Source organism: Sinohyriopsis cumingii, unplaced genomic scaffold, assembly GCF_028554795.1.
Source record: "Sinohyriopsis cumingii isolate HCF-2022 unplaced genomic scaffold, ASM2855479v2 utg001578l, whole genome shotgun sequence".
NCBI classification, from domain to species: Eukaryota; Metazoa; Mollusca; class Bivalvia; order Unionida; family Unionidae; genus Sinohyriopsis; species Sinohyriopsis cumingii.
The window spans coordinates 238,281-264,164 of NW_028316022.1; the positions used below are offsets into that span (position 1 = coordinate 238,281).

A 25,884-nucleotide genomic window follows, 5' to 3' on the forward strand; every position below is an offset into this window, starting at 1 on the left:
CTCTTTCTCTGGTGGGGGTTGGTATTTTTGCACGTAACATTGGTGTTCCAAGTCCACGATGTGGTGACAAATGTGACATTTTTTCTTTCCTGAACATACGTGCGCCTTGGTATTATTGGTACGTATGACTTGTTCACACGTAGAGCACAATCTCAGCAGTTGACAAGCGCATTTCTTCTGTGAACCTTGCGTCTTCAAATGTTGTTGGTAACAGGTAGGGCTGACAAACGTGCGCAGACAAGTTGAACAAGGCACTGGTTCTTCGCTCAGACAGGGTGTAGAGGCCAAACATCCTGTGCATTTCGATCCGCAATGCTTGTGTTGCTCTCGATTGTTATAACCATGGTCACATTTCTCACAGTAATAACTGTATCCCAGGAATCCAGTGATAGTGGTAATCGTATCGAAATGGTCATCGTGATAATAGACATGAATGTATTTTCCGTCCTTAAAGTCTTGTCCTCGAAACAATAGAGGTCCGCGCACTTCTTGAGGGTGCACTTTCAAGGTGTATCGTGGAGCTAGGACATCTTGCAATTTTTGCATCTCAGGAATGCCGCAGGGTGTGTCTTTGGGCAGTCCGGCTTGTTGTAACAGGAGTTCTGCTTCATTTCGTTGTTTGGCTCGGTCGGAACGTTGAATAGTGTCCCAGGTTCTTTTCCATTCTACCGTGTCGTTCTTGTTGGCATAGGTTCGTCCCACCACGATGGCACGGGCTAAGCACATCTGGTCATGAGGGTTGTCAATTCGGACGAGACTCTTTTTGGTGTTGCGAAGGTCGTCCACCAATAACATCTTTTTGCGTCCTGTCCCTTGAGGAGGAGAGACGTGGGTCATGTCCAGTGTGGCTTTACCATCGGTGATGTCAAACTGATCATTAGATTGTTGTACGTGTTGAATCTTGTCCATGACTTTGGAAGCAGTCAATTCTGCAGGGGTGCTAAACTCGATCCAAACAGGGGATTTCAAACCGTCGTGTTGTATGGAAAGTCTCAAGCGATCGTCTTCTTTGGGTTGACATTGTCGCTTAAGTGCAGTGAGCAGAGAATCCCACACTCCGGTGATGAACCCTTCTGCTTTCTCTAACGGTACTTCGGACTTGAAATCTTTAAACTTCACCGTGTATTTGTAAGCCGTGGTTCTAAATTTTCTAGAGGAGCGCTTTTCCGTCTCTCGAATGGAATAGTATTTTTCAGGGTTGTCTAAGGGTGGTAAACTTGGTTTAGAGGTTTCAAATTCTGGTTCACTCATGTCCTCTTCAAAATCACTGGCATGAATTTGTGCCAAGATTTCAGCCCTGGTACGAGGCGATAGATCACGTTTCTGCCTCTTACTTCTTTCTTCTTCTTTCTTCTCGAATGAATGGGATCGTTTCATCTTGAAAGCAAAAAGTCAAATGACTCAAGTTCAAACACCATAAGCTACTTTATAGTCATAGCAGACCAGCGTATATAAAAGGGTGTGTGTCTTGTCCTTTCACTATTCATTTCACTCTCAAGCCGAGCACAACGATGGAAGAGACTAACCAGATGAAACGTTTCGTCAGAGCTTTGCGAGGGGTCATTAGAAAATTCTCTTCAGACCAGCCTACGGACTACTCTCCTTCCTTTAGAGATAAAAGTCAAGATACTTGCTATATCTGTCAGAAGAAAGGGCATTGGTCTTCAGAGTGTCCAGACCGTGAAAAAAGAACAAAAACAGGGACTAAAAAAGACAAAAGTCAAGATACCTGTTATTATTGTAAAGAAAAAGGACATTGGTCTCCAGATTGCCCAAAAAAGAAACAAGAGGAGTCAGAAGAAAAGAAGGATTCTTCAGAAGAAGAGAGGAATTCTTCAGAGGAAGAGAGGGATTCTTCTGAGGAAGAAAGAAGACAGGTGAAGAAAAAGAAACAGGAGAAAAAAAGAAGAAGGGAAGAAAACGAGGAGGAAGAAGAGGAAAAGAGTGTGACGGTGAAGAAATTCAAAAAACAGAGAGACTAAACAAGGAGAAAAGAAGAAATCAATGAACTTTTTATTAAAGTGTTGTGTTGTGAATTGTGAATTGGATTGTAAAAAATGGAGAAAAGAATAAATGAATGATATAAGGTAAGAGTCTTTGAGTTTTGATTTTAAAATAAGAAGCTACACTCACGCACTCATACACAGACACGTACTATAAGGGTAAAATGGGTGGGGTTTATTTTTGAGTTATTGGCAAATTGAAATTGTATTTCTTTTCGAGAAATGTGGGTGGCCCTGAAAAGGGCCTTTTTTCTTTATGGTGCAGGGGTGAGTTTAAGCAATCAATTTTAACTGCCTTAAGCCTTTGCCACGGCCAAGGCCTACTTCTGGACTGCGTAATGACGATAATGATTGGGTTGAAATCACTAAGGGTGGTACGGTAGGCTTAGTCACAGGGTTGACGTGTTTAGCTCGGGAAGGTCGTATTCTCTTCGGTCGTGATAAAGAAGTCTGATACATTTGTTTCAGACTTCTTAACTCCGCTAAAATGTCCAACAGTACCGTGACCGTTTGATTTTCACCCTCTTGTTTCTTTGCTGCTACTTCTTCTTGCTGTTGTTTTTTTCTTACCTCTTCTTCTTGTTGCTGTTGCTGTAAGAGAAAAGCCTGTTCCGCTTCCTTTTGTCGTTGTATAAATTTCTCCAATTCTTCTTTCTGTCTCTGTCTAAAATTCTCCACTTGCGGTAATGAAGAAGGTAACGAAGGTTCCGGAACAAATTCTTGCGAGGAGAGAAAATCGACAAAATCCCAATGTACCTCTTCTGAAAGTAAGTCCGGGTTCCCTTGGGCGGTCTCCCCTGCTGGTGCACCCCATTGGATCGTTTTCTGAGTTTCCGTCATGTTGAATCACTGTCGCATAGATTGACTGCACACAAGCGCTAGCGAATCTATATAGACTACGTGACGTCACAGACTGCTCTCTTCGGATTGGATGCGGGCTGACTGAATTCTGTAACGCGTGCTCGGATTGGTGAATGAACTCAATCCGTTTCAATCCTTTCTGTCCCTATAAATAAGCGCAGTTCACTGCATTGATTCACCTATTGTAGGAGCCTCAACATGTGGACCGACGTTGAATCTTCAACCCTTGTGTCAACAATGATGTTCAGGACGGACATGCTCATGTATGTCCGATCCAAGTGGACCGTTGTCCACAGGACCAGCAGCAGCCTGTGGATAAGAAGAGTCTATATAGAGAGACAAGGTTGCCTCAAGAGGACTCTGATGTATGGCCCTGCTGTAAGACGAAGTTTGAGGACAAGAAGATGTCGCAAATGCCCTTTATGTTAAGGGCATATTAACATAAACCAAAGGCCCTTTTCAGGGCCAGCCATATTTCTCGAAAAGAGATAGTCTTTGAATTGCCTACCCCTTTTTTAAAAAAATTTTTTAAAAAAAATCCCATGTTCCATTCCCCTTGTCCCTAAACAAGCCCAAACTATTCCCCATGTTAAATTCCCCTTGTACGTAGAGTGACCCACGATTTATCGCCATGTTAAATTCCCCTTGTCCGTAGAGTGACCCACGATTTATCGCCATGTTAAATTCCCCTTGTCCGTAGAGTGACCCACGATTTATCGCCATGTTAAATTCCCCTTGTCCGTAATCTGACCCACGATTTTTAGCCATGTTAATTCCCCTTGTCCGTAATCTGACCCACGATTTTTCGCCATGTTAAATTTCCATTGTCCGTAAACTGACCCAGGGGTGTTTTTAATGCTAATTCCCATTGTCCGTAAAGTGCCCCCCTTCACTACTTGTATGTATGTATGTATGTATTTATGCGTGCGTGCGTGCGTGCGGGCGTGTGTGTGTGTGTGTGTTGTGGGGTTTAACGCCATTTTTTCAGCACACGATAGGCTATGCATGGCGGCCAGTATCAATGGTGGAGGAAGAACCCGGGAAAGCCCCGGGAAGAACCACCGACCCACGAGAAGCTACTGGCAAACTTTCTCACATACCCACATTGGCCGAATCCTAGACTCATACCAACACATCACTGAGTAGGTGAATTTAATCTTTTGTACTCAGACAATTTGTGATGAAGATTAAAGAAGAATGTCACATACACAGTCCAGATTGCCTGAAATTTGTTGTGGAACAAGCTGTGTAATTATCGGAAAATCAATACGTTTAGTTTAATTAGTTTTACTGTGGCATCGATTCAGTAAATTTGAACGTGTCATTTAAGTTTCTGCACAAGCGAGAAGATGACAACTTGTGGATAGCCTATAGCAACTATGTAGGTTTCCAAAATGACATTTACAAATAAACTGCTGTGTAGTTTGCCTTGATGTAGACAATAGTGTATTAGCAGCTATTCTGCCTTAATGTAGACAATAGTGTAGTAGCAGCTATTCCGCCTTGATGTAGACAATAGTGTAGTAGCAGTTATTCTGCCTTAAGGTAGACAATAGTGTAGTAGCAGTTATTCTGCCTTAATGTAGACAATAGTGTAGTAGCAGCTATTCTGCCTTAATGTAGACAATAGTGTAGTAGCAGCTATTCTGCCTTAATGTAGACAATAGTGTAGTAGCAGCTATTCATATCACACTTTTGAGTTTAACCGTTGTGTAATTTACTGTTTGTATTTTATTCATTATGCTTTGTAGCCATAACGAAGTAAGTTGTAAAGTAAACTTCGATCACAAAAACTGCAAACTCATTCTAAAGGCAGACTGCCAGTAATTAGTTGTTTAAACAATAATACAAGGGTATATTCAAGAAAGACAACTCTAAACGTGCCACAAACACTTCACACTTCTCGCACCTTACATAAGTGTCTCTAGAACAAAGAAGCTCTCCATCCCTAGCCATTTCAACAAGTGTCCTTAATAAAGAGGAGAAGAATATTTAGCAGGAAATGATAAATCGCATGTGTGCTTGTCTAGAATAAGAAGGTAACACATCCAGTCGAAGAAACAAAATGACGAATGATTAAATAGTACACGGATTCTCACACCAGCCCCTGATGTGCGCGTATGTTCAGATACATGGATATAAAATGTAAAGTTGACAAGTTCATGTTACGTTTACAAAACTGCTAAGAATGATATAGTACTTTGATGATACTGTGATATGAGTTGTGGACAAGCCTAGAAGAATTGTGTATTGGAGTGTGAAGTGCAGCAGTGAAATTACGCGTGACAGAAAATGCATTTGCCATTCTCATAATCTCCAATGCTTATCACAATCACGTCTGCAATAACTTTGCAATGCGTTAAAGAAAAACAGCGACCACTGGATAGGGTTGAATTACTCATTGTCCTTGCAAAAATGATCAATTCTGCAACAATATATGTCACCTCCCCCCAATAGTGTATCAAACGCATGCAAAATTTCTCTCTGTCAACTACAATGTTCTAAGTCACACAAATACAGAATGCTCAAAATATTATAAATTTTTTCTATTCTCTTAGACCAGTAAAATTATACAGATGTTCCATTATATCTGCAAGACATGAGTGATATTGAACATCGACTACATAAACTAGTGAAACAGCAGTAGGAAAACCACTTCAATATTTTTTTCTTCTGTAGAAAAATATCAAAATACATAATGTTACATGCACTTTATCGATGTTGCAATTGCACAACGTTGTAAGGCAAAGAACCAAAAAGTGTAGTTTTTAGTCTAAATGGAACCTCAGATGCCACGGATAGAAGGACAAGCGGACGGAAGTAGAGACAGTTGCTTTCTTTGCGTGGCTTTCGCAGTAATGATGGATGTGGCATTAGAAACTTATATCGAAATTCGTTTAACAATGGTATCAGGCTGAATTTAAACTTCAATTCGCTTAAGAAATAGGTGTATTGCTGCTGCTTCTAGCCCAAACTGTTGACAATATTCAAAATGATTCGCTTAACCAATTTTAGAGCTGTCCGCAGATAACATATGGACACGAATGACCACGTAATGGGCACGAAATATGCATTATACGGCTCGTAAACCTAATCAGAAATATGTGTGTTTTCATGTCATGTTAACGATTTTACGAATAAATTTATCAGAATCTTAAAATTATATTGGAGACATGGTTGAATTCATTACCTATATTTTAAAAAAGATATATTTTGTACTTATTTTCTTTAGGTACTTAAATTTTATACTGAGTGTACCAATATCTCTCATAACACATGGTAAGAGACAAAACTAAAAAAATAATATGACCGAAATATTATAGTAGACGAAATTCTGTGCAAAGGAGGTTTCGTAATCACTCATCCACCATTCTCGTAATTGTCGAGCTTTTGATGGCAACAGATGATCATGGATTGGGACTCAATACAATCTAAGTTGAAATATTTTGTTTCTGATAATTTAAAACTTTGATTGTACAAATAACGGTATAGTAAATTCTAAATATTATTTACCTACTTGTGTAAACTATGATACTCTTGTATTTATGCCATGAGCCTGGCTGTAATAATTACATCAGTATGAACCGAACTCACGTACATAGATTAGACTGGATGTCAAAAATCCATATTATGTACATAAAAGATGTTTTAAATTATTTGGAGATTTATTGGAGTTAAGGTTAGGTGAGTCATAAGAGAGGTCATTATATAGGAATTTTTAGAATATTGATTTTTGTATTTTTTTTATAAAAAATGTCCATTTTGTGTTTCAGAAACAAAAGCACAAAAAGAAAAAAAAAACAAAAAAAACAAAACAAAACATTAGACTTGACGCATTCAGCATCTGTTCCAATACTGATTTGTCAATATAACATGGACCCGTCCAATAAAAATCTACATATCACAGTGGAATAACCTCTTTTTAATAAAAGGCTAAATCTTTTACCAAATGGTTATTAAATGGAAGAGACAGTGCGATCGTAATATTAGTGCATTCAAAAGCAATTCAACAATTTAGATGATCTACCCTCAGTCAATATAGTATCTTTAATTTTGTTTGGTTCTAGAGGTACACTGTTCTCATCACATCTTACGGTATGTATATTATCAACAGACATTTATTTAACCTTTTATTTTCAGCTCCATTTTGTAACACACATCGAAATGTCTTCCATTGGTTTTGCCGTCTTAAATCTTTGCAGACATAAGAGGGGACGCATGATTTAGCAAAGATGCCTTACATAATTTGTACTGTGGCTCATTTATTCATGCGAGGTGCACAGTGAGTGCAAACTTATTGAAGACACGCATCCTACCATAGGTATGGTATCAGGTGTTTCCTCGATAACTGTCATTCTCTCATAAGCTTCGCGTGGATTCTGTTCCAATGAGTGGACATTGACTTCTGTAACTATACAGGTTTATGCTCTCTCTCTCTCTCTCTCTCTCTCTCTCTCTCTCTCTCTCTCTCTCTCTCTCCTGTATTCAGCAGACATCAATGGAAAGAGATAGAAGTGTCTTCCAAAGAGATGACATTTTATTTTTACACTGGTTTATTTTGGCAATTATATGTCGAGAAGGACCGGGTGAAAACGACTGATAAATTCAGGTGATTATTCAAACATATATGACTTTAAGTCAGATACAGATGTATGTCTGTCCGCCAGTCTGCCTCTGTCTACGATTCTACATTTGTTGTCTGTTTATGTAAATGTTTGTTGATCTCCCTCCCAGCCCCGTTCTCTCTCTTTCTCTCTCTCACTCTCAAATTGACATACCACGGACTACATACCTTTTTCACTTAAAGGAAACGAGTTTCCTTTTAGTTAAACATTTATAAAACGAGTGGTATATCAAAAATACAGCATATATATTATACATATATTTTATTTATATCTCACACACATACAGATACTTGCATTTCCAATGCTTTTAAGATTGACTGCAAACAACTGTGTAACTGAATGAATGGAATGAATGAACTGTGCAAAAGCCTTTCCAGTGTGTCGGCTACAAAATATAGTTCTCTACGATACGCGAGTAAAGTCTCCTTTTGCAAATCGATAAGTTGCTTCTTTTAGTTTCTGAACATCCATTTTCATTCATATTGACTGAATAATTATAGGTTACTGCATTTGTATGGGAAAATATGAACGAGTTTTCGGAATGAATACTGCACGAACTTGTGAGTGCAGTATATCCTTCCGACAAAACGAGTTCATATTTTCCCATACAAATGCAGTAACCTTTTTATTATATGCTCATTTTTTATTCTACCTAAGGTTTAATTATATAAACAAAATACACTACAAGAAACAACGTAAATGAATGAATGCCGTATTCCAAACTAAATACACAAGCGCAGATTTGACATTACAAAATGACATCATTATTAATGCGCACATAGCTCCGCCCAGATAAATTTGAACTTAGTCGCGCGCTCGACATAACTTTCGAAAGATAATGGCGTGTCTAGTTAAAATTGAAATTTGCAGTCATATTGTGAATGAATGCGCATTGCAACGACTTTTCCATTTGATCTGGAGTGAATATATTTTGGTATTTTGTTTCGATTCGACGAAAATTTGTGATTTTGGACTGGATTCATCTGTGCACATTACACATGAAATACATCGAATTGAAGTGGCGCGTTAGAAGCTTGTTTACGTCTGCAAATGTGTTTCTGTTTCTGTCATTGAATGTTTGAAATCATAACGTGGGAAAAATATGAAGTCTTTCAATTGCAATTTTCAAAAAGACGCTATGGAATTTAATGTGTATTTCATTTTGAGTGCAGTAAGGAGGATGCAATTGCACTTATCATCGAAATTACAGCACACTTTCGAAATGTGTAATGCAGATTGAAAACCTATGACATGGCTCATGCAATTCGGATTTGCAGAATTAAAAAAAAACATTTTGAGGAAATTCAGGATGTAAAACTGTAAGTATATTTTATTTTGCCATTCTTATCACCAGCTAAAGAAAACAGTTATATGCCTTGTTATTTGTAAGGACCTAATCCGTCATTTATATAAGGTAGCTAGCCTAAATCCGTAACACTGTATCAACGCAAAATGTCAAGACAGCTGGGTTTTTTTTGCAGTCCACGAAACATGTTTTAGTTCATTCAGAAAGAAATTTAAACAACCACAACGTAAAGAGCCTCTTACGCGAGTGTACATGATTTGTTTACAAATCAAAAGTGCTGGCGTCTGAGTCCATTGTTTATTTACAAAAGAAAGTAGTTCCTTTATTCACGTGAATGCTATATGTGTACTGTCGCGCGCGTTCAGTATCGGGGAATATTGAACGATTCTCACAATGTAAAGTTAACGGGGAAAAAAATAAGCATATAATAAGACACACTATTGATTTAAACATGAAAGATGGTTTAAATGAAGAAAGCACATCACTACAGACACAGCAAAGTTTAGCTACGGCGTCGTAGCCTCAACTTGATTTGTTGTGGTTGAGGCTACGTGCAGATCACATATCACGTAATAGAGTAAATAAAATCATCACTAAAGTCAGAAAAACAAATAGTGTAGAAATGTACTACATAGGTATAATCATGTTGAGAAGACAGTTTGGCTTATTTTGAATTTATTAAGCCCTTGTGCGATAAAATAAATTGGCATGGTTACACTAACCTCATCGTGTCCGCCATGACAGATAACGCGAGACTCTCACCGTGACCCCTTTTCTAAATAAGGCTTGCCAGACCATATCTGGATATTCTACGCTATGTTATTAATTGTTGAATGACACAACGCGCGAAGACGGAGAATGGATACTTGCATTAATTGCGGAAGCCAGTTTTTGTTGAGAAAAGGCAAAGTCAATGACTTTCCAAATCCAGTGGGTAGCAGAACAAATACAGCCTTTTTTATCAATCAAGTTGCGAGCAATGGATTCTTGGTGGAATTTCAAAGTTACCGATAAACCGTATTTACTTTTAATGCCAGGAATTTCCGATTCAAACCGCGGCATATGTTTACTACGATCTGTTTACGTTTCCAAATAAGGCTTCAGTCTCCTTATATGGCACACAAACAAACGAGGCTGAGAACGGAAGTAGTCATTATTTGAACTAATATGGCGGACGATCTAAACGAAAATATAGGATAAGAAAGGTAAACGATATTTTACAACTATTTCTACAATAATTTGCGATACTTCCGGTATTAAATAAGAGGACTATTCAATTCATTTTATTATATACAAGAAACATGATCAAAATTGTTGATATTAGGCTAAAAAGCGCCGGTTGTAAATCACACCCGACTTGCTCCATCGACATACATAGGCTCATGTTAGTACCCCGTCCACAAGGTAGGAGTAGTGTTACTAATATTAGTACAAAGCATAGTTAAGTACTTGAACTGTGAACGCGGAGCTCGTTGGAATGAGTGGAAAGTATAAACTAAGCCAAACGAGGAATCAGGAAGAGGTAATACAAACATTTAAATGCATTACTGTTGATCTAAGACATTAATGTGATTTAGTTAACATTACTACTGATCATAGTTTTTATACTCCATTTTTATCTTTCCCTTTCATTTGGTTTGAGTGACTATAATTTGCCGTCATTTATAGGTCTAGAGAGATCATCGCATGACACAGGCGAAAATCCGCCACGCTCCTTTTCTTGCTGGTATTTTCCTACGATGGGAGAGAGAGAGAGAGAGAGAGAGAGAGAGAGAGAGAGAGAGATGGGTGATTGGGTGGGGGGGACTTACCATGAAGGCATTTATTTATAGCCCATCCCTATGTTTCTTTATTGGTTGCTTCGTCTGCTGTCTTAAACACTAACACGGTGAGAAAGGCGGGGAGGGTTAGGAGGGTTGAGAAGCCTTCTGATATGATAATACTAAATAATCTGTTTTCATTCCCTTATTATTAGGTTTTATAAAATAGGAAGAAAGAAATATAAAAACAAGCAAAGCTTAATCCAAAAACGTACCGTATAAACTTGGCAAACTATTGCAACTTTGTATCATTAGTATTGCGAACACTGTATTAAAATCTCACGGGAAGAGTACACCTAACCGTTACTAAGTCCAAGGTTTTTGTTTGTTATTTGGTACAAGTTCAGTTTTTTTAATATTCTCCCACTCCATAAACTTCTTCGTATTCTCTCCATTATGCATGTGTGTTTGTGTGTGTGTGTGTATGTGTGTGTGATAAAAGCATGTCGCATTATTTAATTGATTAAATAGCGGAAATTCATAACAGATTTTGAGAATATAGAAGCGATGGCGTACTGTTCAAACAAGACATAATGTTGAAACAATATTTATGCATGCGTATTAATGTTCTGTGGGCGGATCATAATTTGATATACCAATAATGCTGGTATATGTCTATCTACCCGTGTACAATCATGTTTTATGCAGCTTCTCCTCTTCATTTTTCAAGAGTAGCGTGATCTTGTTATGACATATTTACAAAGTCTGAGTCGAGCCGAAAAGTCAGGTTATAGTGTCACATCTGCAAATAGTATAGATCACGTGATGTGAAATAAAGCATGTGATCCAAAATCAGATAAGGATTGGTTAGTAATGCTGACTGACTAATTACATGAAAACTGAATACACTGTAGTTTTATGCCTGATGGTATGCTAATGTAAATTATAAAGTAGTTGTATCTGTCTTTATCACAAGTCTTGCAAAATCATCGATATTTGAAATCACTTTGATAGTCCTGTGCATATATTTGAAATCATTTTGATGGCCCTGTGTAGATGTTTGAAGTCATTTTGATGGCCCTGTGTAGATGTTTGAAATCATTTTGATGGCCCTGTGTAGATGTTTGAAATCACTTTGATGGCCCTGTGTAGATGTTTGAAATCACTTTGATGGCCCTGTGTAGATGTTTGAAATCACTTTGATGGTCCTGTGTAGATGTTTGAAATCATTTTGATGGCCCTGTGTAGATGTTTGAAATCACTTTGATGGCCCTGTGTAGATGTTTGAAATCACTTTGATGGCCCTGTGTAGATGTTTGAAATCACTTTGATGGCCCTGTGTAGATGTTTGAAATCATTTTGATGGCCCTGTGTAGATGTTTGAAATCACTTTGATGGCCCTGTGTAGATGTTTGAAATCACTTTGATGGTCCTGTGCATATATTTGAAATCATTTTGATGGCTCTTTGTTAGGTTTGGAGACAATTATTAAATTTGTATTTGCTTAATGTCACATGACCATTTCTCATGGTGTTCATGTTGTAAGTCAAACAGAATATGTGTAGGTTATACTGCATAATGTGTAAGTCCTACAGCACATTCTGTAAGGCATAGAGCATATTGTGTAAGTCATACAGCATATTGTGTAGTTATAGAGCATGCTGTGTAGTTGAACTACATAATACTATATGTTCATAACTTTTCCAGAAATTCATGTTGGAAAATGTGTCAGTAGTTTGCTCCATCACATCATATTTTCTTAAGTATGGAGAGAAATTTGTGTCAAAAGGATATTAACCTGACCTTTTCAATTCTTCCTCGACATTTTTTTAAACAAAAATTATTTTATATATTATTCGCTGAGGAACTAGTATAGTTATGGAACTGAATTAGTTTCGTGAGTCCAAAATGTGTTTTGTGCGGGTAAGGGGTTGTGGTGTCTTTTGGACTAGTTATGGCCAGAGTTTAGATGTGACATTAGTTAGGAGTTGTTCATAAATCGCTGGACCAGTACTTTGCACTGTATGTGAAACCACGGCTTTCATTTGTTACAGTCAATAGCGAGGACGTTGTCTGAGACTTTCTGTCCACAAATGCCGTAGGAATATTCCATGCCTGGCTTTCATTCTGCATCCGACTCGACGGAAAACCAGTAATAAGCCTCAGCATGGCAGTGAAACTGGCCGCAACCTGTTTTGAGCCACTCTCCATTTTGGTCGATTTCAAGAGGCAAACATTTACAAAAAGATTACACAGGCCTGTAGGTCATCGTGTATTTAGGTTTTTTGTTTGTATTTGTTTTGCAAGGGCGCGGCTTTTGTTTTTCTGGATTTTGTTTTTCTAGATATGTTTTCTTCTTGAAAACATTGTCTTACAAAATTCGTGTTTTTACCCTGTACATATTCAGAAGTCTTTTTTCGAAACGAAAGTACGCGTTACCATTGTATATTTAATAAATTATGATTTGCTTGTTTACAAAATAAAAGTGTTATCACTCCATGCATCCAGCAGAATTCATAGTAATCTTCTTCCTCGTCTAAGACAGTGACTCTGGTCAGAACATTATTTATTTTTGATAGAAAATAATGAAGAATTATGTGCGATTAAATGTGAGGAATATATAAAACCCGGTTTTCACATGATTCAGAGAGAGAGAGAGAGAGAGAGAGAGAGAGAGAGAGAGAGAGAATAATAAATATATCGTTACTAATAATATTTAGGACACGCTGGCTTTAGTATCTAAAGTTCTAGGCTTCTGTTATTGTATTTTTTTAGTTTTTATGTTTTTTAGAATGTTACCGCTGTTTCTTATTTGTTTGCACATTAATACAAAGAAAAGTCAAATAAAATAAGACATATATACACTTCTTCAATCTAACCCGCCTCGCAAAGAGCTGTTATTAGTGAAGGTCAGATAACGGATTTGACAGTGGTTACTATATTTGTGAAAATATGTATTCAGAATTTGTGTTAACAGTAGTGGTGATATTGTAATAACTTCTTCTGTCGTTACCATCTGTACGTCTGTCAGTAACTCTGCCTGCTATTGCACGTTTAGATCTCTATTCGTCAAGCTTTGCACACACGATGCTAATACTGTATTTATCTGCAAGAGGGTAATGTTATCTGGACTACAAGGAGGGGGTGGGGGAGTATTGACTAAGGGAAATAACTCTTCAAACCCACGACAGCTGATCCATGCGAATTGAAGCCATTGTGAACCTTCAATGTGTGCAACATTGATCATGCCACCCTTAATGGTAATTCCTCATTGAATAATGGCTTTTTGTCTTTCTTTAACTACCGTTGGCTGCATTGTCTGTTTTAGCAAAGTGACCTGAATCAATGTATACATGTTGTAGTTTGTTTTCATGTAATAATTCGCATGACTAAAGTATGTGAGGAAATCTGATATATTTTTCCAAAGCACGTCGCCGTGTAACAAACACTACGTCGCCGTGTAACACCTATGGTAAGTGTATGTGAAAAGGCGTACACATAAAACTTGTTTTGATTTTTTGTGTGTTGGCACTTTGTTTTGTATTTGCAAAAGGCGTATGGTTGTAATGAGTTATTGATGCAGTAATGGCAACGATAACAAACAGGAAGATATATTTTGCACGTGGTTTTCATTAATTGTTAGACTATAGAAAATTCAAAGCAAAGTTCACTACAGCAGCGACGTTTCATTTTGATGATGCTGTTTTGGTAAGTCATTATAGTAAAGACAATTATAACGAAACTGAATTATCATAAAGAAGAATAATAAATTTATTACTGTATTAAAATATTTTGAATATTGGTATTTTTAAGAGCTGGTCAGAGGAAAACGTTATAATTTCAGACTGCGCTGTTGTCATTTGCAGTGTTTGAAATATTGAATTTATGTCGAACCTGACCGTTTGGTTACTACGGTTTGTTAATACCGGTTTCATTACATCGTTATTTATGTGAGCCTGACCATTTGGCTACTAGGGTTTGTTAATACCGGTTTCATTATATCGTTATTTATGTGAGCCTGACCGTTTGGTTACTAGAGTTTGTTAATACCGGTTTCACAACATTGTTATTTATGTGAGCCTGACCGTTTGGTTACTATAGTTTGTTAATACCGGTTTCATTACATTGTTATTTATGTTAGCCTGACCGTTTGGTTACTAGAGTTTGTTAATACCGGTTTCGTTATATTGTTATATATATACGCCTGACAGTTTGGTTAATAGAGTTTGTTAATACCGGTTTCATTACATTGTTATTTCTGTTAACCTGACCGTTTGATTACTAGAGTTTGTTGAGTTTGTTAATAACTGTTTCATTACATTGTTATTTACATGAGCCTGACAGTTTGGTTACTAGAGTTTGTTAATACCAGTTTCATTATATTATTATTTATATGCGCCTGACAGTTTGGTTAATAGAGTTTGTTAATACCGGTTTCATTACATTGTTATTTCTGTTAGCCTGACCGTTTGGTTACTAGAGTTTGTTGAGTATGTTAATAAGTGTTTCATTACATTGTTATTTATATGAGCCTGACCGTTTGGTTACTAGAGTTTGTTAATTCCGGTTTCATTACATTGTTATTTCTGTTAGTCTGACCGTTTAATGCCTGAGTTTGTTAATACCGGTTTCATTACATTGTTATTGGTCTGAGCCTGGCCGTTTCATTACTATAGCTTAATACCGGTTTCATCACATTGTTATTATTGTGAGCCTGACTGTTTGGTTACTATAGCTTAATACCGGTTTCATTACATTGTTATTTCTTTTAGCCTGACCGTTTGGTTACCATAGCTTAATACCGGTTTCATTATATTGTTATTTATGTGAGCCTGACCGTTTGGTTACTATAGCTTAATACCTGTCTCATTACATTGTTATTACCGTGAGCCTGACCGTTTGGTTACTATAGCTTAATACCTGTCTCATTACATTGTTATTACCGTGAGCCTGACCGTTTGGTTACTATAGCTTAATACCGGTCTCGTTACATTGTTATTACTGTGAGCCTGACCGTTTGGTTACTAGAGTTTGTTAATACCGGTTTCATTACATTTTTATTACTGTCAACCTGACCATTTGGTTACTATAGCTTAATACCGGTTTCCTCACATTGTTATTACTGTCACCTGACTGTTTGGTTACTATAGCTTAATACCGGTTTCATCACATCGTTATTGCTGTGAGCCTGACCGTTTGGTTACTATAGCTTAATACCGATTTCATCACATTGTTATTACTGTCAGCCTGACCGTTTGGTTACTATAGCTTAATACCGATTTCATCACGTTGTTATTACTGTCAGCCTGACCGTTTGGTTATTATAGCTTCATACCGGTTTCATCACATTGTTATTGCTGTGAGCCTGACCATTTGGTTACTATAGCTTAATACCGGTTTCATCACATTGTTATTACTGTCAGCCTTCTGGTGCTGATTGCTTCATCTCGTATGGTGAAGTAGTGTTACCATCGGCTAACGTGCATCAGTGTCGTGCGTTTAGGCCATTATCATCCATAGGTACTATATATATATGTAGTGACGAACGGATACTTATCCTAAATTCATTTGATATATTTATAAATAAATCCCATTCTATTGAATCACAACAGTTCTGTTATACACCGTGTAATTAATACTTGGATTCATTTCAACTAATACCTTATTTGTTGTTGCAATTTGCTGCCATTCTCGCTTTGTTTATGTTCAGCCATGTCTAATGACTCTAATAGCCAGCACGATTTGAAACAGTCTTTGCTATAGTCTTGTTGCTTATATAATATAACATATTGTCTGTGAGTTTAACAAAAATATTGCCGTAGCCAACAACAAAATGTACTCTTTGTAATGAATCTGACAAATTGACATTCCTTTGTCCATTTATACCTCAACCTCATACCCCAATCTACCGTCAAATGGCGAGAAGGACATTCAAGTTATTACAAATTATGGCAAACAGTTTTGTTTATTATTGACAGGACTTGAAATATCATTATCTTGTAAAGGTATTGCACGATCAACATACCGTTCTCGTGTTTAAAGTAAATATGAATCCCCATACTACATTTTTGTTTTAAGTCTGGAGGAAAGCCAGTACGATATACAGAAAAAATAATGTGTTGCCATTCACATCACCACATTTAGTTTAATTTGCCTTTTGTTATGTTCAAAATCTCAGACAGTCTTGTTTCTTGTTGTCTTCCATATTGAATTGCTGTTGCAGTCAATTTAAGAGTAGCTAGAATCAAGCTTATATCCTTACATGATACATATATATATATATATATATATATATATATATATATATATATATATATATATATATATATATATATATATATATATGTTCTCATTTCTTCAGTCATTACATTATTGTATCATACAATGCAATTGTTAACACTGAAGTCGCCCTTTCATATTTTTACGTGTACCGCTCTTATTTTACTGGCGATGTTTTATCTTTTACTAATTTTGCCCAAGGGTTCGCAACTGAAATATATTTCGTACATTGCGCATGTTTTAACTCCGTCATTCTTTAATTGGCTGTTTTCTTTATCTAACAACTAGAAGCATATTCTTTATCATAAACTGTATTCATGCTCCTCAGGACATCTATATATGTTTTGTGCTCCGCCAATTATTTATGTTAATGTCATGACGTTTTCAGCTCGATGTCAGCATTGTAAAATATTTATATCATTTCCGTTTTACGAGTGCACACTTTATGTATTCATTCTTTTGTTCTTTACTTTTTTAAAACCTTGGAGAAGTCATCATCGTTGCATGATGGAAATAAATCTTATTTGCAAATCACGTACCCAACTTTCAATCTTAAAATTTGCAAATCACGTCCCCACCTTCAAATCTTCAAATTTGCACATCACGTCCCCACCTTTAAATCTTCAAATTTGCAAACCATGTCCTCAACCTTCAAGTCTTCAGATTTGGAAATCATGTTCCCAACTTTCAAGTCTTCAAATTTGCAAATCATGTCCCCTTGCTTCAAGCCTTAAAATTTCACCTAAATAATTGTATGTACGACTTTAAATATTTTTTATGTAAAGTTAGGTACGTATTCCATATTGGTTAAATTACTTACTATTTAGATGTTTGACTAGTTTATTTATGGTGAGTACGGCGTACTACATATATATGTACCGAGGTGTGCAAAAAGATTGATTAATTCGTTTGACATGCTTTCTTGCTTGTTATTGTATCCCTCAATCAGCGTTGGTTTTCTCGTTTCACTTTGAGTAAAATATTTCCGCAGCCTGGTTTTTAAGGTTCTCAGAGTACTACTTGCAAGATTTATCTTTTTTTTGTCTATGAAGGTTGAGCATTATTCGATGTTCTCCTTTTTTCATTAAACCCTTATCTCTCCTGTAATAACCGTCTTTTTCCTCAAGAAACTATGTATCCAGGTTTTCGCTCTTTGATTGTTTCTTTAAAAGCATTCCGAATGTCATCTCTATTTTTTGTCCCCACTTTCTCAGCCCAAGACACTCTTTTGTATGATGACATGTTTCCTCATTTGCTTTGTGTATTATATAGGTGGATTATTCGGTAAGGCTTTTGTTTCATTCAACTTAGTTTTTTTTGTTGTCACATTTAAATTGAAAGAGATTTGTGCAGGCAAACGTAATCTAGGGAAAGTTGTAAAGACGTCTTTATTGTGTGTGTGTGTGCATGTGTGTGATTTTGATTTTTAACGTAGCTTTAACAATTTTTCAGTCATATCGCTACGATGTCTGCAGTGTGACAGTTTATAGTGATGTCTAGCACTGAGGCATCATGCCGCAGACATGTAGCATGCTATCCCATCCAGTTACATTTTCCTGACACCAGGTCGACCAGTACCAACAATAACCTCTTAATGCTGAGCGCCAAGCGAGGCAACTGTTAGTACCATTTTTGAAAGTCTTTGGTATGACTCGGCCGGGGATTGAACCCACGAACTCCCGCATCCGAGGCGGACGTTCTAACCACTTGACCACCGGAGCGGTCGACGACGTCTTTATTGCTGCCGCTTTTCGTCTAGAAGTATAAGTTTGGTAAACCATTTCAAATTCTAAGAAATCATTCAGAGCATACTCTACGCCTGACAAAATGTCTTTAGGTCCTATGAATAAAATTATAGGAGAAACATCTACGGCCCATAATATTTCAGCAATTTGAAAAGTTTCCTCAATTATTTTAAGGGTGTAGATAAATGTTATTTTCGTCAAAAATAGAGTTGATTATAAAATAGCTACTTCATGTACCGATTGACCCATATGTTTTTGAGTCTAACTTTCTTTTGTCTATAAAATCCATATCTGATTTTGTTGAATCTTTGTAGATTGACATTGCAAAAGTGATAAAATATTAAAATTTCACAGAATATTTAGATGCATACATATTTGTACATTTTGCCAACATAAAGTACGTAGATTGTTTTTCATTGCAACGTATGATTTCAGCCAATGATAGTAAGGATAATGTGAATATTTTCCAGAACATTGCAGGGTATAATTTGATGTTTCTCAAAAACAACATATGCTAAACAACTTGATACCAACGTTGTTTCGTTCATGTTAAACCTGTGAAATATATGTATGTCATATGTGAAAACCGGCGAATTCAGTACAGTGTAGACGTGTACTATTACTTATGTCATAACACAATTAATTCAAACTAGTAGCATACATATCAATGCCAGTGACAGCATAATGTGGTCCAAGGACATTAGGGTATTTTTGTTTATAAATATTTGAGCGACCCATAAAGTATCTGGTACATCGGATACAATGTTAAAAGTTGTACAATTGGATATTTGTCTTCAGCCTGTGAAAACTGGTCTTCACGGTTTGACTAGTTCATGTTAGATGATAACTGTATTTCTTTTAATTCAGGTAGAGTTGTATTTATAGTACTAGTATATGTGTTGTATTTTTTTTCTATTTGCAGGTCACAACCTACTGCCATTGTTGATCCGATAAACATTTGTATTCAATTCATTTATCTTTCCATCATTAAAATGAAAGAGATAAAAGACGGGCATAATTTAAACCAGCAGCAGAGAGGGTGAACAGACCATAGAATTCCGACAAAACAAATAAAACAAACAAATAAAATCATCTCGTAGAAAGGTCCAGATTTTACAAATGAACTTTCCTTGAGATGTTTATTTTTGCAATGACCGATTGTACTAATAAAACCTCAGTTTGAAATAGTAGCTGAAAAAATAAAGTACTCTACGTGTTTATTTATTCTTGTTTATTTTTTTGACGACCAACGTTGGTAGGTACCCTCTCTGCTGCTATTAATTTACCACCATACCAAGTTTGATGAATATTTTTCAACTCGTTCTCGCTGTCGTTTTTCCTCATCTGTTTCATCTTCATCTGAATCTTCGGAATTTGTTCTATGTTTCAAGTAATATTCAAGTTCTGATGGTGGTTTTTCTATTTTTGGATTTATGTTCTTTCTTTTTCTGTAATAGTTCATCAAACTTCGATATCGATCTCCACCGCAATTTTTGCAAATCTGATATAATCCTCTAACGCCGTTGTTACATCCAACACATCTTCGTGGACCAGCATGAGGGTTTTTCTTTATAAGATAATTATGTTTCTTGCAATATTCTCCACGGCACCTTTTGTTGCATTTATCTGTTGTTCCTTGACGCAGCCACGCACAGTTGTTCATTATATTAATGATATCTGTTTAATTAAATTTAATTTTATCATCACCCCTGTTACCCAAATATTTTATCAATACCCACACGATATCTTGTTCTTGGATCATGTAAATTTATTGTTATAAATCCATGCGGGGTAGCTTGCGCTCGTGAGAAGAAATTTTTGAATTTAATTATATCCATGTCACCACCACACCAGGTTTGATGAATATTTCGCAACGTGTGTGTGTCTACGCCATTAAACACAACTAAAATGTTGCAGTTGTCTCTGATCACCTTCGGAATTTGTGTATATCGTTGAGTAACATAGATCACGTCTGTATTTTTATGTCTCCCTCGGGAAAATATTCTGGCTGGATTTGATTGTTTATCTAGCATCACATCGTCGTATACAACTAAATTATTAATAAATCCGTCTATGGAATCTACGGATGGTGCTTCATCAATATCGGTTATAAACTCTATAACATCATTATCCTCATCCAGTAATCGCGCGTTTTCATTGAAATCTTTAAGTACATCATAACATCGCTGATCATCAACGGATGGTGCTACTAAATACAACTTATCCCATTTCAACCATCTCATTATCAGATTAAGTAATAATTGCGTCTTACCCGATCCAGATGGTCCTATGATAATCATTCTGATGGAGTTCGGTAGCGCAGGATGATGCTTAACTGGCTCTCGCTGCCGAGTTGCTGAGAAATCAATTATATCCATATATATTATAACGTGAATTTATATTGTTTACGCTGTAGAGTTAAAACTCCAACTATTGATTTAGCTACAGTTATAACAAAAAACAAAAAAATAGCGTACGGTGGAAAATGTTCTATATGCGGTAGAAAGAAATTTTCGTTTTTACCTAATAAGCGGGGGGGGTGATATTGCTAATTTGATGTCAAAGTTTCCAGGTGCTCCATGGGCTAAATACAGCGGAGAAAAACATCTACCAGGATATAATTATTGCGGTCCTGGTACTCGACTCGATATCAGGCTCGATAATCAAGATCAACCAAAACCAGGCGAGGAACCAGTAAACGCTATCGATCGAGCTTGTCATGCTCATGATGTAGCTTATAAAAGTAAAAATCTACAAGATAGGCATATTGCAGATGTAAAATTAATTCATTCATTAAATTCTATAAAAAATAAAAATATTAGAGAATCATTAGCTAATTGGTTAGTAAGATCCTCGATGAAAGGTAAATTAGCGATTGGGGCTGGTAATTAATAATGGAATCAATTTATTATTCGCCGGGAGGATACTGGAGAGGTAAAGCAGCAATTGGTAAACTCGCTGATGCAGCATCGGTTAAACATTCTACTGCTAAAGCGTGGTTATCCAAACAAGCAATATGGCAAATTTATCTACCACGTCCTAAACAAATTCAGTACTCGTATTTCGATGTCAGTGTTCCTAATGAAGTTCATCAAGTTGATATTCTGTTTTTACCGCATGATACTGTGCGTAGAAAAACGTACAAGTACGCGCTAACCGTAGTTGATGTTGCAAGTAGATACAAAGAAGCAGAGCCGCTATCAGCGAAAACATCATCTGAAGTAGCCGATGCGTTTGAACGAATTTATCAACGAGGACTCGGACCACAAGGTGGTCTACGATGGCCGCAGCTACTACAGGTTGATCCTGGTAAGGAATTTCTTGGTCCAGTATCATCGCTGATGAAACAACATAATACCAAAATACGACGAGGTCATACTGCAATTCACCGTGATCAAGCAATTGTTGAGCGATTTAATCGAACACTTGCTGAGCGGTTATTTGGATATCAATACGCGAGGGAATTTATTCAGGATAAAAGATCTCGCGAATGGGTTGCAAGATTACCAAACGTGATAGCTGCATTAAATAATGAGATCACACGAACAACCAACATGAAACCCACTAGCGCGGTCACAAAAAAAAATATACCAACACAACGGAAAGATGCTGGAAAACAAAAAATATTAGGTGATGTCACAGTCAGATATTTATATGAGCCTGGTGAACTTGAAGGTGGTAAGGCGAGAGCAACTGATCCTATTTGGAGTGTTACCACACACAAAATATCTACCGTGACAAGATCCACTGGAAGAAATGTAGGCGTTTCCAAACCTGCAATCTACAGATTAGATTCGGCCGCTCCTCAACGTGGATTTACACGTGAACAACTACAAATAATTCCCGCGGATACACAACTACCACCGCGATCACTCCGGTGATTTCGATCACTTAACTAGCACTAGTGCCAGCACCCAAGGTGCCAGCGCCTCTACGTCGATTACACTCAAGACAGGTTAACATGGTATTTTCTCGTGTATGACCGCGACTATTATCTTTTCTATCTACGGTAAATTGTCTTGAATCATTACTCGAATACCGCCATAACATTATACAATTACAACTGGTGCAATGATTGTTCTGCTGCTGTTTTAACTCAATAATAAATTCAGCATCAAGATCAAAGTCGTGTTTATTTTTTTTGTCAGATTGTTTGTATCCGATTAATTTTTTTCTTATTATATCATCATCGATGATGTTAAATTTATCAACGATTTCAGGAATTATGATTCTACGTAATTGAGATATATTTCTGACCCTCGATACCGCCAAATAAACTAAATTTGACCACTCGATGCGATCGTCTACAATCCAGACTCGTGTGTCAGAAATAGTTAATCCCTGAGACGAGTGGATCGTCATAGCGTATCCCAACACCCATGGAGATTTGTCAGCGCGTAATGCATCTTCGACCACACTGATATCAACGGCGACAATATCATTTAATACGAGATTTTGTTTCCTTGACTCTGTTTGTCCTGGAATATCAACATTAATATTCTGTTTTCGTGTATCTGATGGTCTATAACACAACGGAACGGGTAGTTCTGAATATTGTTCTTTATGTAGTTGAAATAACTGTTGTTGTAAAGCGTCTCTGATTATCTTTCTACTTGCTACGATCAAATCGGTGGGTCTCCATGAGTTCAAAAAATCACTCATTGATGTCTCTGAGATCACTCCACGTATTATTTCACACTGAATTTTGTTTGATTGTAATCTGATTAATTTTTTAAACTCCTTCAAATTTGCATCAAGAGCTCTATGATCATCATCTATTTCTTCGTAATAATCAACGAAATTTTTTAACCAATCATGTGGAGATGGTCCAACAAAGGGCGGCGGTTGACCATGATCGCCACACATTATTATGGCGGTATTTTTCGTCAACAACCAATCAAGAAACATTTTTAATGTATTCAATGACACCGTGCATATCTCGTCCCAAATAATTATTTTAGGTATATATTTTTCTCCCATCCGTTCAGGAGTCCATGTATCCCCGCGCCATCGGAAGAAACTATGATACGTGCACGATTGTACTTGCCGTTGTTTCATCTCGCGTGCAAGTCTATGTGTGGGTGTCAGCACGATTATATCTGAATTTCTAAAAACATTAATCGTTCGAGTCGTTTTGCCGCATCCACCAGGTCCATTGAGATATACGGTCTTATATCTAGTTATTGGATCACTCAACGATGGTGCCTTTGACATTTCTGATAATTTATTACATTTACGATAAAAATCTCTCACTGGAACATCTGCTGATTCTGTATAATTGTGTAATAGTTCCTTTTTTATTCTCCACGAACCCCATCGTTCATCATTACTTGTAAATTTCATAACAGGTTCTAAATATTTACTTGAAATATAAAACGAATCTGTTGCGACTCTGACTGCGGTCTCAGGAAATCTATTAATCATCGATAATAAATTTATAGAAACATAAGCCAACATGGAAGATCTTAGATGAGTATATTGCGGGGATACGTCATTTATGTAACTAACGATCGTACCTAATTTTGTTCCGTCGGATAAATAAACACTCTCTCGATTTACAAATATATTTTTCGCCGTTGTATCAGCGATTATAAAATCGTACTCGGCATCATCTAGAATTAATCGTGCGTGATGTCTTTTATAATCATATGCACCACCTTGAGTAAATTTTCCTATAATTTTTCTACCGAGATCTTTTGCGGTTTTGAGTTTATTAGGAATATCATCTTCGGAAATATCCTTAAACTCGCTGACAACTTCAGAATCTGACATGGGCAACCAAACTTTGGTCTGTGCATGATATGATATAATTGCCTCACTGACCACCAACGATGTCAGTATCGCACAATCTAGCATATATCGCAACAGAACTATAGGTGCCCAACGTTTTTCACAAAAATGTCTGCCAAACCAAACATAACAAATCTTGTGAAGATTTTCGTTAAACTCGAACGACTCAATACAGGCGAATCCAGTCAGATCAAAATCAGGTAATGGTCCATTAATTGCCACCCGCGTCATCTCGTTTGTAGGGTGACCAAATCTTTCAAAGTACGTAGAACAATCTCCGTATCCCAGAAAACTTCCTGGATAACATGCAACCATATCAACCGAAATAACATCATTGTAATTGTATTTGGTATTCCATAATCCGCCATGTCCATATTCGACGCAACTTGCGCGTACGTCCTCGAGTAAATCAAATCGTGTTGGTTTCCATGAATTTCGTTCTCTGGCGAAATGAGCCGCAACAGATGGAACGGTAAAACAATTAGTTAGTAATTTGTCAGTATTTTCCACGTGCTTGCACTGTAAAAACGTCGCAAGATTTTTCATCTCGTCATGAAGGGATTCTGTGCGATATATTTCACCGTTCGGTTTGACAAACTGATCAAATTCACCCTCCTCATTACTTTTGAATAACCATACCGATACAGGATCGGTTTTACTTATTTCGTTGATAAAATCAAACATACTCATATCTGCCACAGATAATTCTGTGGGGTAAAATCTAACAGTTCGATCACGTGGAAATATTGTTACCGCGTTAGTCCATGCGTGCGCGTTATGATCGATAATATTTATTGGAGCTCCTTTCGATTTATATTTCGACTGGTACAGTACTTCTCCCGTTATTGTCGCCACAGTTATTGGAAATTTTAATATTTTTCCTAACTCAGCAACATCTTTTATTGTAGCACCGGTATCCTTAACTGAATCAGCCCACGAGTTTATTTTTTCACGCCTTAAATCAGTTAATCCATTTCCACGCATCGCGTTTGTAAAATGTTCTATTACTCGTTCGGCTACACAATTTAACCTTGAAAATTTCATCGGCGCTAGTTTATCAACGTTGGGTTTTTTATTTATCTCATAGATTCCATAAATAACCGCCGTTACAGGATACGCTCGTTCATAATACGGTTTATCAATACCTGTCAGTAGACCCGGTCTGGAATTTTTACTTAATATGATAGTTTTATTATTACCAAGGACAGGATCATATTTGTCACGGATAATCCAACTATCTGTTTCTGTTAATACAATAAATTTTACTCTGAAGAAATATTTTTGATTGCCCTCGTATTCAGCGATGTAGTTAATGATAGTTGCCGCTCGCTTGTCGTTCATTGTAGCGTCCGTGACAGTGTTGCGTATAATCTTGAACGTTGACCATGTATGAGATGCACCATCCGTGTAAAATTCTTTCTTAGCGTCATGAATTTTCGAGATCAAACTTTTATTTTTCGGATCAACCAGATCTCGTACTGGCAAGTCAGAAGATAATCTGTCAAGGTTGAATTT

General features: G+C 36.9%; 1 protein-coding gene across 5 annotated transcripts in view; it reads left to right on the forward strand.

Moving 5' to 3' along the window:
* The window catches only part of LOC149771926 (beta-1,3-galactosyltransferase 2-like), a 126,040-nt gene that overhangs the window by 79,949 nt on the left and 20,207 nt on the right, over positions 1-25,884 (forward strand). Inside the window, exon 2 of one of the 5 annotated variants that reach the window (XR_016418088.1) lies at positions 19,502-19,610. The exons of 2 other annotated variants lie outside the window; for them this stretch is intronic. The gene's annotated coding sequence lies outside the window, so the exon portion shown is untranslated. Of the gene's footprint in view, positions 1-7,006; positions 7,284-19,501; positions 19,611-25,884 lie in introns of those variants that run through there. 2 more of the 5 variants (XM_089948083.1, XM_089948084.1) reach the window with 2 other exon arrangements.